Raw genomic sequence first — 13,172 nt, forward strand, 5'->3', positions numbered from 1 at the left:
TAGTTTTACAATCAATTTAAAATTTCCAAATTTCTGCATATTCCATGCATTTTTGTATCCATTCTTCCTTTTCTGGGGCTTCTGCTTCATTCCACTTTGGGGCAAGTAACATTCTTGCTGCTGTAAATATAAATAAATTTCTGTATAATTTAAGTAGTCCTGTCCCTATAATTCCCAAAAGAAAAGCCTCTGGTGTGTGTGTGTGTGTGTGTGTGTGTGTGTTTATTAAAGTTATTTTAAACATCCTTTTCAGTTCATTGTATATCATTTCCCAAACAAACTCTGAGCTCACCCACAATGAGAAGACATCCTGGAAACAGAAAGCATCACCCTAATCTTTCACTCTAGACTTGTTTTTTATGGGCAGGCCCAAGGTGGATGGTACTTCCTCTGGCTGCCCACAGCTGTGTCCAATTCAGCTGCATTCTCCTCACCTAGTTCCAGGTGTGGCTCTTGGGTTAGATGGTACTGAGCTCCATGGACCAAAGGTCTGACTTGGTATAATGCAGCTTCATCCAGTTCCTTTTCCACATCATTGTTGCTGCATCATTTTTTTGTGCCAGCAGTTATTATGGATGCTGCTGCAGCAGCTGTCTCCTTCATAACCAGCTAGTAAATTTGAAATAAGTCATTCCACTCGTGTTTTACAGTCTCATTGTCCAAACTTTAATGCTTACACTTATTTGCCTGCTGCTTAAAAAGGAAAGGAAAGCAGGTAATTCCAGCAATTTGAGATCTTATTTCCCTTTGTATCCATCCGTCAGAAAATAAAAATTATGCCCCCGGTTCCATCAAAGTTACATTGCGGCGCTCAGAAGTGTGTAACTCAGAAACAGAATAAGCTGTTTTAAGGAGTTATTGACGCCAACATTAAATTTACAATTATTCATAAAAAGAAAGCCATTTGAAGAATTCCCCATGCTGAGCATATACAAAATAGTTTGCCACGCATAAGAAGTTTCATTTATTAATAGCTTGCTCGCTCTTTTCCCAGTATCTCATTCCAACAAAGTAAACTTTCTCCTCCAAGGGGACGAAGCATCAAAAGGATGCTGCATTTCCTGGAAGTTTATTCACCATCGTAAAAACAAAACAAAATATAATTTAATAAAATGAAACCATTGCTAAGGGCAAGAACAGCAGTGCTGTTACTGTCCTAAATATAGGACAAAAGAAACCTTAGACACACATGGGATGGCAGTAATTTCTGTGCATCATTTAATTTATGTTATTTTGTTTGGGGCAACATCTTTACTGGGCCAACCTAAATATTACCAAAAAAAGAGAAGAAGTTACAAGCTTTTGAGTGGTCCAGAGCTATCTAGCATCTTTCATGGGACACCAAACTAGAGCCACTTTTAAAGAGCCATCAAGACAGTCTCTTTAGCAAACTAATTCCAGGCTTGAAAAGTTTGCATGGTGGCCAGATTGCCATAATTTGTGTGCTTTGTTTACTGCAGTGGTGTGTGTGGTATGTTAGGGGAGGGGCAGTACCTCTGGTGGGGGACATGTCATGCTTCTTCTGAGGTGGCCTGTCCACATTTGGTCGCCACCCTACACTTAGCTTGCAACAGCAGCTAAACCCCAGGAAATGGCTTCAACTGGCCATCTAAACTAGGTTGAGGCTAGCCTATGGGTCTCAAACCCCCAGTGAGTTAGGGACTTTCCTGCATACAAAGACGGGCTCCAGCCCATTGAGCAGATGAGACCAATCATGGGTCTAGTGGTCAAGAAGGCTGAATGTGTTGTAGAGGGAAGTGAGGACCAGATGGGGCTGGGCAACCTGGGAAGGGAGCTCATCTAGGAGAAGGAAAAAAATAACAAAGGGGGGGGGGGCCTTGGTGGGCCCTAAGAGAGAGAGCATGAGTGTGTTGTGATGCCCCTACACCCCATTCAGGATCCTCTGTATTCTGACTGGGAGCAGCCTTCATTTGCTATCTGATTTTTTAAACTGAAAATGTCCTGGATTGAATCCATGATATCTTTATAAGGAACCTGTGATCTGTGACCACAGCTCCCATAATCACTGGCCACTGGCCATGTTGACTGGAGCTGATAGGAGTTGCAGTCCAGCAACATCTGGAGGACCACAAGTTCCCCACCCTCTGTGGTCCAGCTGTGTGCCATCGATATGGTGTGTCCCTTTCCTAATGAGAGTTTGCTTTTCTAATCACTACAAACTGAAGTCAGGTGGATCTTCAGCATCAATTTGGGGTGGAATTCAGCATACCACTAAGGACATTATACCACCAATGCAAGCAACTTCTGCTTGGCAGATGGAGCAATCACTTCATTCCTTCTCTCATGTTCTGTTTTTGGAAGTTCTTCTGACCCTCCTGAGCAGATTTGGGGGGAGGAGAAGGGGGCTGGAGAGAAATGAAAGCCCCATTGCACTAGTGAGACTTCTTGTGCTGGCTTTCACGAGTGCAACAAGTTAGTCAAAATCCAACCCTTGGATTCTTGAGTCTGATGATGATGATGATGTTTACTCCAATTCTAGCCAGCCATTCCAGGGATTGCCTAATAATTCAGTATTCTCCAACAGAATTCCCTCCCCTTTCACCCAATCTCATTATTCAAATGATGGAGCCAAGGAATAAATTATTGTGGCACAAGTTGTTGTTGTTGTTTTTTTAAAAAAACTTTTCAGCACTAAAAGTGCATTTGTTTTTGTTTTTTTCCCATTAAAGTCTTGTTCCTTGCCTGGTAACAAAGGAACAAAAACAAAAGAGTGATGGTAATGATGCAATGCCTTAATAGTCACACCCCCCCCCTTATATTACTGGAAATATTAGGCCCAGTTCTTCCCCACTAAAATGTATGGCAGATATTACATGCAAGAGATGAAGTAAGGTGGGTCAGAAAAAGCATATCATTTGACAATGAGCAGCTGAATAATCATCGTTTAGTCGTCTTAGTTGTGTCCGACTCTCCATGACCCCATGAATCCAAGCATGCCTTGGAAATTTCTTCTCAGAGCTTCTCCTTTTTAATGTTCCTGGAGTTTTCACGGCAAAAATACTGGAGTGGTTTGCCAGTTCCTTCTCCAGGTGGATCACATTTAGTCTAAACTCTCGGCAATGACCTGTCCGTCTTGGGTGGCCCTGCACGGCATAGCTCATAGCTTCTCTGAGTTATTCAAGCCCCTTCGCCACGACAAGGCAGTGATACATGAAGGGGAGTTGAATATTAACCACTTGTAATAACCATGTTATTATACCAAGGATCACTTGACTATAATATATCTTGCAACAGAATCCTATGTGTGTTTACACTAAATTCCATGAAGTTGAGTGAGAAAGACTCCCAGGTGGATGTGTCCAGGACCACAGCATTGCAGTGCAACCGTATCCAAGCTTCCTCAGATGTAAACCCCACTGTGTCTGCAGTCTTCCAGTTAAGCATGCATAAGATTACAGAGCTAAGCCAGTATGGTCTGGTGGTTCAAGTGTCAAATTCAAATCCCCATAAGACGCTGCAGCTCACTGGGTAAGCTAGGGCCTGTCAGCATCTTTCAGCCTAACCTACTTCACAGGGTTCTTGTGCACCTCCGCAAGCTTCTTGAAGAAAAGGTGGGGTAGAAATAATTTTAAAAGTTGGCTGCAATCCCATTTATCTGGGGGGTTAGCCCCAATAGAGAGTGGGGCACAGGACTGAACTTAGCAAACCCAATTTCCTCTACGGCTACACATTTTCAAATGAGCTTTGCCACAGCTGGAAGGGACTCCAAGGGTCATCTAGTCCAATGCAGGAACCAACAACCAAAACTGTATACTTGACTTTCTCTGTAGCAGTCTGTCCTGCCCTGATTTAAGCAGGTGATTTTTCTTTGGCTAAAGACATACTAGAAAACATTGCCATCCTCAGTAGCAGACAGTGTGGTAGGTTGGAGGTGCCTACCTGAGCCCAAGCAGGTGAGCAGCTGCTTAACAGAGGGTAGCTAGGGGGAAATATTGTGGTGGCCACCAATTGGCATGGCTTGGAAAGAGGATTGGAGAAATTCAGAGTGGATAAGGCTATCAATGGCTACTAGCCAGCCACTGTCATGCCTCTGAATACCTCTGCCGGGAATCAAATGTGGGGAGAACACTGTTGCACTCAGGTCTTGCTTGCAGGCTTCCCATAAGCACCTGGTTGTCCGCTGGTTGTCCAGGATGATGGACTAGATGGGTCTTTGGCCAGATCCAGCAGGGCTCTTTTTGTGTACTTATGTTCCTTGAGAGAGCTAGATTTCCAGGAAGCGCTGACTGCTGGTGCTTCTCCCTGCCTTTGAAAAACAGGGGAAGAGAATACAGCAGAAGAAGCAACAGCATTCCTTTTATCACTGACACACTGCCATCCTCCTCTCTCTCCCTTTCCAAGCTGGTTCCTAAGAAAACAATTTAAATCTAGGAATTCTAAGTCATTCTAAGATTTCCTAGGTTTGATTAGAGGATCAATTTATAAGTAGGCATTCCGTGTCGGTCTCCCTCATACATATTTGCACAAACACACACACACACAAGGCTAAATGAATTTTCAAAAACTTCTAAAATACTCTTGCCAGATTCTGGACTCTCCAATGGATTAATCTGAAAAACAACTAGGGACTCAATTTAGACTTTCCTGGCAGCCTGCAAGAGAAACACGTCAAACTCAAGAGTTTTACTTTACTGAAGACCCTCTTAGGAGGCTATCAAGAAAGCAATGTGTCTGCCTAGTAGCCAAAGATCAGTGGGAGGTAATATTTAGTTTATTAATGTGCCGTTTGATTCCTCCCCCCTCCTTCTGTAGTGTTGGTGCCTAGCATAAAACTGGGACACTTGCTGCAATTTTGCGTGCTTTTTTAAAAATAAAGATAATCTTTGAAACATGAATAAAACTTAACAAGATCTAGCTTTATATCGAAATACATTTGAGTCCCTCCCAGGATTATTCAAGAGAAACAGTTGACTTCTATGCCAGAATGCTTGAGTAAATGGTTCCCTGCTTGTGTAAAATAGCACATCTTTTCATTTCAGGAAAAAAGACTCTTCCGCACTAGAGTCAAGGTTAATTTTGAAACAACCCTTCACTTTCAAGGCAACTGTATTTATTAGTAAGAGTCTATATTCAACAATAGAGGGGTTTTCAATGGAAGCCTGACAGTGCAGGTAAGGCATCTAGAGAATTGAATCATAAATAGAGAATGGACTGTTGACTGACAGGGCTTTTCAAAATGAAAACATTGTGGCAAAATGAGGCAACTTTTAGCCCCATTCTCTTTCCGATAAATCAGGGGGAAATTACAGAAGCGGCATGCAGAACAGGCTGGTGCTGTGATTCATGCTTTGCCATTATGTCCCCTTCAATTTATTTTATTGGCAATTTGAGGCTGTATTGCTGGGAAATGAGTCTACACTGGGTGGGCTAAACAACAGCCCTTCGCACCTTTGTCTGCCCAGCCCTGTTCTTCTAGTAGGGATGGGTAAATGTGTCAATTTCAACTTCTCCCACTTTCTCATTTTTCCACTCTTCAGTTCAGTTCTTCACATTTCCATATCACTTTGCAATATTTCCCCCCAAAAATAATAATAATGAAAATTCAGCAACATTTCAGTTTGAATTTCTCATAATATACACATTTTTGTATGCATTTTTCCCCTTATACCCATTCCCCCCAATATAATGCATTTCCCCATGATATTTCCACTAATTTCTACTAATATTCATTGTATGTGGATATTTCCACTAATATGCATTGTATGCACATGTTACTAAGGTATATGCATATTTGTCCACATTCCTTGGTACTGCACTGAAAAATTCAAGGAATACCTGGATTTCAGTTCTTGTTTTGTTTCAGAAAGTGCAGATTAGGTAGGTTCACCTTTAAATGTCAAGCAAGTAAAATTCTCCCTGCCCTTAGTTGGTAGCTGTTGCTAACACTGGTTGAGCAGGAATGAGAACTTGGCAAAACAGCCTGTGCACATAATAATAATAATAATAATAATAATAATAATAATAATAATAATAATAATAATAATAATAAATTTATTGTCATTGCCCCCTTCGGGGACAACGAAATTACTTGACTGCTCCATAAAAACACTAATTAAACAAGACAGTATAATACAGCAAGGGAGATTAGATGACTTTCAAAGTCCGGGCTTCCCATTCAGGGCCGAGATTGCTCTGGAGAAGAAGCTGTTCTTAAGACGGCTTGTTCTTGTCTTCATTGTCCTGTATCTCCGTCATGACGGCAAGAGCTCGAAGAGACAGTGACCAGGATGCAATGGATCTTTTACTATGTCCAGTGCCTTCCTATGGCACCTTGTGGCACCTTGTGACATCGGAACAAGACCAGCAAATCCAGTGCATGGATAGGTTGGTGAGTTTCATTTTAGGATTATAGTAACAAGAATGGCCTTCATGGCAGCAATGAGGAAACTGGGACCTTTCAGATACTCTTGATGTACAACTCCCATCATCCTTGGCCACTGACCACACTGGCCAATGGCAGTGGAAATCCAGCAACATCTGGAAGGACATAGGTTCTCCATCTCTGCCTTCCTGTCCAGGCAGTGACCAGATTCAGATCTCTTTTTCAGCACATGAGTCCTTCTTCACATTGTTTCACAATTTAGTCCTTCTTCACATTGTTGCCTCGCCTCCCCCATTTGTTATTTCCCCTCTTTTAGTGAAAAAAGGAGGTTATTTTCTGTATCTGTTTTGATCTATTACTCTAGTGCCTTTCAGACACTGGTAGACTCTTAACTCCCATAAGCCCTTGCCAGCATGGGCAATGGTCAGAGATGATGGGAGTTTTACTCCAAACAACATCCAGAGGGCACCATGTTGGCTACCCCTATAATAGGTTTTCTTATCGCCCTGCTTCTTGATGAGGCGTCTCAGTCTCCAAAACCTTCTCTGAAGTCTCGCTGACACTTTGTACTGTGGATGTTTCATTTGTTCTGTCTTGAGACTTTAACTTGCCTGTCCATCTGATACAGGTACATCTACATTCTCCGTTCTCTCATCCATCACTGGCTCAAGCCTTTTCGCGCACTGTTGATCTCTTCGGTTCCCCCCGTAGACAGCTGCATCATTAGACTGAACCCAATATGATCTGGGGGTCATGTGTTGCTCAGACAGTTTTCACACTGCATTTCTACAGATGGTAACTGGATCTTTTTCGGTTTTTATTTCTGAACGTTTGACATCTGGTGCACAACTGCACCAGTACTTTAATTTGGAGCACATATGCCTGGCCAATAAACACTTTTTGGTGGGGAGGAGGGAACCTTGTGAGTCAGTTCCCAGATGACTCACAAGTATGGTGGTAACTATTCATTGTTCCTTTCCATAGACCTTCTGGTACCAACAACAGGCATTTAAAAATAAATAAAAGACCATCCAGTTCACTTAGGCAACCAAAGCCTTGTGCACACTTACCAGTAAGTAAGTTCCATTGAGAAGAATACAACTTACTTCAGAGTAAGCAGACATACACTCACATTGTTCATTCCTCTATAATTCCAGTTGACCATGTATGTTCTCTAGGTTCTGCTTACCTATCTGAAAAGTCACTGCATCTTACCAGGGGAAGGCAGGGCAGGACAATGGTGAGATTCAGGCTATGTAGAGACACTAGCAGACCCATCCGGCACTCTTGCCAGTGAGTCCATGCAGTCCCAGACCCATCCAGGTATTACCTAATTCACACTTTCTGAAACAATAACAAGTACTGGAACACAATCATCCTTCCAATTTGCACTTCTACGAGTTTTTCAGTGCAGTTCTCCAGCCAAATAGTGTATATGTGTTCCCCATAGCATACACTATGGAGAAACATACAAAAATATTTATATATTAGTGAAAATAACATACAAAAATGCACTGTATTCAGGAAAGCTGCTTTGCAAGAATTCGTATATTAGACGTATATGTCTTATACAAAGAGCAAAGTGACTTACAAAGAATTCTAGGAATAATCACTTATCTAGCAATGTTTGCACCAAGCATAGTAGAAGCGATAACCCCATTAAGAGGGTTTTAAGCCCCAAATACTGAGTTTTATTGGATACCAATTCATGAGGCAGCATCCTAGCAGTCAGTGGAACTATTAACAAAAGCCCCTGTTGGCTACTTGATGCAAAACCATCTTGATGCAAAAGAATTGGTAAACACTGTGTTTCTGGACGCCACTTTTACAAGATGTACTGTTGTTGCATTAAGGTTTGCCTGTTGCAAAATTCTCTTGCACACAAGTAAGCAGTCTGTGGACCACTCTTCAGTAATAGATAATTTTAATTTTTAAAAAAATCAAAAAATCCTGGTACATGCTGTTTGAATTCATTTGAACTCTTGTGAGTCATCCAAATCCACCTTTTTCCTCTTCAATATGCAAGGTTTCCTTACATCCCATAGTGCTCTGTCATTCAGCGAGGTCAGTGCGAGGTCAAAGAAGCTTCTATTGGGAATTGTGTGCAGAAGAAAATCCTATAATCTGAGAAGTCCTCTCTCATCCTTACCTTTTAAGATTTCCTAATACCGCTCCTCCCCCATCCCTTTCTGGTCATGGTTGTTAATTGCCATCGATCGTATACCCTATTGCATATAGATAATCTTAATGAAGTTGTGCTCTTCCAGCTACACCAAAGGCAACTAACACATTTCTTGGTGTGTAGACGGAATACAATATACATACAAATAGTTTCTGAGGTGGGAATTGGGCCAACCTGATTCACAACTTGTAAGCTGCTACAAAAAGTTAGATTCGGCTAACTAGAAAGACACATTATTATTTTGTTAATGTCTGAGCCATTCGTAAGATTCTATTATGTGTTTTGGTGGGAGTTTTCCAATCCTATGTACTCTAACCTGGGGATAGGTTTGTGTGTCATTCCTTTGGTGTGGTATCACCTTTGTTTTGGGACTCCCAGCTTATTGACATTAAGGTAGGGGTTCTCCCTATGCTTTAGACGTCTGCTGACATTTTTTTAGCTAGTGCTCTTCACACCTCCATTGCACTTGCTCTAACTGTGCCATCCAAGTCCATCTGAATCTCAGAGATTTTGTCCCTAAAGCACTTCACAGAGTAGTTACAGCAGGCCTCAAGAGTGTCTTTCTTGACTATATGACAAAGCTTTCTTCACTGCCACCATCACCACATGGTATGCCAGCCTGAGCAGACCAGGGATGGGGAACCTATGGCCCTCCAGATGTTGATGGACTCTGACACCAGCCAACATGGCCAAGGTCAAAGATGATGGGAGTTGCAGTCCCATATTACCCAGAGGGTCTCAGGAGTAGAGAAGACAGACCAAGCTATAAGGGAGCTTCCTATGTTGCCTGCAGCTGAGAGACCGGTTTGTACTAGATGGTCCTTTGGCCTTTGTTAACTTTCTGATTCTGTGAGCTGGAACATTTTCCTACTAGCTCATTTCCATCCATTGCCTCTTTCTTTGCCTCTTTGACACATAATACCCTTTAGCCTATTAATCTAAGTCTAGGATACCCACAGGATGCTAAACTAATTAAGCCTAGATTCTTGTAACTGCTGGTGGGTTATAAGCTCAAAAGTATGTAGCAACACATGGCAGTGTGGCCCTGGCATGCGCCCATGCTTCATTTCGCCTTGACCTTTTAGCTGATACCCAATAGAGAAAGGATCAGTCTTTCCATATGGCAGAAGCCTCATTTACTAATATGCTGGCCTCCTGAGTCACTGCTGTAATATGAACTTTCCATAGAAATTGACCCCTGTTAACTCACACTGCTTAGTTGTTTACCTTTGGTATGCCGGCACTTCCTAACCCTTGTTAATATACTCTTTTCTTATATTAAAAAAATAGTACCTGGTTATGAAAATAGCATTGATATCATTATGAACTTCAAGAGGATCAGAATCGCAGTCTCCTCACTGAAAGCTTTAGTTCATGCCTTGGCTATGTCCCACCATTGATGAGAAGAATAAGGCTAACAAGAACAAGGGCCAGGATAAGACTATCAATGACTGCTGGCCATGGTGGTTAAGCTATGCCTTCCCTGTTGGAGGCAGTAATGCTCAGATCCTACTTGCGGGTTTCCCAGAGATCTGGTTGACTACTGTAAGAACAAGATGATATACCAGATGGGCCATTGGCCTAATCCAGCAGGATACAGTGGTGCCCCGCAAGACGAATGCCTCGCAAGACGAAAAACCCGCTAGACGAAAGGGTTTTCCGTTTTTCAATGCACTTCGCAAGATGAATTTCCCTATGGGCGAAAACGTCTTGCGAGTCTTGCGATTTTTTTCGCCCCCCCTTTTTCTAAGCCGCTAAACCGCTAATAGCCTTTTAGCCGCTAATCCGCTAAGCCTTTAATAGCCGCTAAACCGCTAATAGGGTTGCTTCGCAAGACGAAAAAACCGCTAGACGAAGAGAAGCGTGGAACGGATTATTTTCGTCTTGCGAGGCACCACTGTATTCCTGTGGGAATGTTCAGGGATGCAGAAGAGGATAGATTGTTTGATTATAGCCTTTCCAACTTGTGTTAAGAAGTTCACAATTTAGCAGAGCAACATTCCCCTTTTTAAAAAACTCTACAATAACTGTTCTGGTATTTCCCCCTTATTCCCTCATAAAAGATAAGACACGACAGAGTCTTCTATAAAAAGAGTTTACTCACATTATGTTCACAATCGGATCCAAGAAGGCAGACTTAGCTTAGAAAAGTAACATACACCTGGAAACTATCTCATAAGGAGACAGTCCCTTTGTCCTCTCTTGGCTGGAAGCATCTTTGGCTAAGCAGATGTTGCTTCTTCGATGCATGTAGTCAAAGAGAGAGATGGCTGCCCTGCCCTGTGCTTTTGTCGTTACCTGCACAGATGAGGCCACACCCACCTCTAGTCACATGCAGAGGAAGTCTGTCCCAGCCCAGAAGAAAACAGGAAGTTTACCTGCTGGCTGGACAAACATTCCTCTCCATGTGTAAACATGTTCACTCTAGGAATGTTGTACTTGACTGCTCTTGTGTTTCACATCCCACAATTCTTAGTTCTTGTGGCAACAACTGTCTTCTCTCTGGCTGCTATGGTCACTGCTTATGTGTAGCAAACAGGATATTAGTTTTGCCCCATAACAGGCAGGGATGGAGGGGTAGGTCTTGTGGATGACCAGGGTGGGAGACATTTTTCCCCCTTCCTGCTTCAGTGTTTTGGAAAATATGAACACGGTTTCAAGCTTGGGAGCTAGTAAGTCAAGATATAGTTGAGTCAATAGCATATGAAATGTAGGCATCTCCTGCATCAGAGCCCGTGAAGGTGTGACTTTAAAAAAAAAATAATTAGAAAGGGCTAGCCTATGTATTGACCTGAATTGCATATCTGAAGGAATGGTATGAACATTCACTGTTCCACCTCTTGAGGTGACATGACTGTCGGGGTATTTCAAGAAATCAAAAGGCTTCCCTCTGCATATCTGCATAGACCACACATTAGAACCTCCCTCCAGAAATGTTTAAAAAGTGATTTCTAGTTGCTCCAGGGAAGGAAGTTGGCATGGTTAATTGCTGCCCTGTTGGAATCTGCATTGCACAAAGGGCTCAGTGAGAGTTAAAGAAGGAGAATTTAATCAAGGTTGGTAAAGATGGTTTTTAATGGAAGTGAATTCAGCAGAGGACAATAATCATTAAAAGCTGAGGTGTTAATCAAAAAAATTCTCATAAGGGGGGGGGGGGAGAGAACACCCTGTGGAATACTGCAAGGTATCCAGAAAATGCTTTTGTTGTTGTTGTTTTCACCATGAATCCTGTTTGGCCAGTTTCTCAGTTGCATCATGGGGGATGTTTTGAGGGTAGGCAGGAATAGCATCACCTTCTTAAAGGATTGGGGGCTGGGATTTTTGGACTCTTGAGCCAGAATCCCAGGACACTTTGTTGCCTAGTGATTACTTTGAGATGGTGATTAAAAGGAGTAATTTAAAAACCTGGATTACAAGAAGAAAAAGGGAAGTTAAAACTGCCTAGGGAAAAATATTCCTCAAACTCTGCAATGGAGAGGATAATCATCTACCCCAGAACGCCATTCTAGAGGACATAATTAGTGATGATTTTTACAAAGAAAGGAGTGCAAACTTAACTTGGGGGAAAGGGAAAGGCTGAATTACGTGGAGTAATCAAGCAGTATATGGGATGATGTCACAATGCCACACAGCCAATCAGATTTAGCTATGTGATTTGCCCTATTAATGCAAGTGTTTGAAAGGCAGGTACAAATGTGGAACTCTGGCTAGAGAGGCCATTCTGGAGAGTTGGCTGAGTTCATTCAAAAGGCAGCAAAACTTTTCCCATTTATTTGGTCTGTTGCCAGTGTTAAGTTGCTAAGCTGTTTTGTTTAATGTTCTGCTTGGTTTCTGCGTAGTTTAAGTTACTGCATTTTATTTTGCATTCATTTCTCACTACGTGAAAAGCCTGCATGTACATTGGGCTCACACATTCCCTCATCCATCTTGCAGAGCTTTTTGTTTCTGCTTTTAAACAAACCGCAGTTTACATTATATCTGAACTTGGGGCATTGTGGTTTATTAGAAAAGCCAGGATCAAATGAATTTCAGGTCCTCGCTTGTTCTGAAACCACAGCTTAAACAAAGCATGGTTCCCTGGAACAGGGAATGTTCAAAACAAGATTCAAGATTGTGCAAAAGAAAGCTCATTCACATAGCATGAAAACAGGGTTATTCATCATGTCCAAACAAGAGCTAGTAAGTCAAGATATAGTCGAGTCAATAGCATATGAAATGTAGGTAATCTGTTAAACATTAAAAGCTTCCCTAAACAGGACTGCCTTCAGATGTCTTCTAAAAACCTGGTAGTTGTTTTTCTCTTTGACATGTGGTGGGAGGGCATTCCAAAGGGTGGGTGCCACTACCGAGAAGGCCCTCTGCCTTCCAAAGACAGCATTCCAAAGTACAGAATGGATTTTAATTGTGGATGCTTACGTTAACATTTGGATGAAATTAGTACTGTGGATTTTAAATTTGCACTTTGGTGATGTGATGGCCTGGGATTCCGATTCGGAGGATGAAACAGAGGAATCCCAGCCTGCACAGGAGTCCCCGCCTCCAGGGCCGGCTGAACTGGGGCAAGGCCTAGAGGCTGAAGAGCCTGCACCTGTGGCAGTGCAGCAGGAGCTGGCCCCAGGTGAAGTCCTCCTGGCCCCAGAGGGGCCT

At 42.4% G+C, this 13,172-nt stretch overlaps 1 long non-coding RNA gene across 6 annotated transcripts in view; it reads right to left on the minus strand.

The window, feature by feature from the left end:
* The window catches only part of LOC308595868, an 85,262-nt gene that overhangs the window by 14,806 nt on the left and 57,284 nt on the right, over window positions 1-13,172 (minus strand). For 5 of the 6 annotated variants that reach the window (XR_014012150.1, XR_014012151.1, XR_014012152.1 and 2 more), the window contains one exon: window positions 3,652-4,267. The exons of the other annotated variant lie outside the window; for it this stretch is intronic. This is a non-coding gene — a long non-coding RNA (uncharacterized lncRNA). Of the gene's footprint in view, window positions 1-3,651; window positions 4,268-13,172 lie in introns of those variants that run through there. 6 annotated transcript variants of the gene reach the window in all.

The sequence above is a fragment of the Podarcis bocagei genome, assembly GCF_964188305.1.
Source record: "Podarcis bocagei genome assembly, chromosome: 10".
Classification (NCBI taxonomy): Eukaryota; Metazoa; Chordata; class Lepidosauria; order Squamata; family Lacertidae; genus Podarcis; species Podarcis bocagei.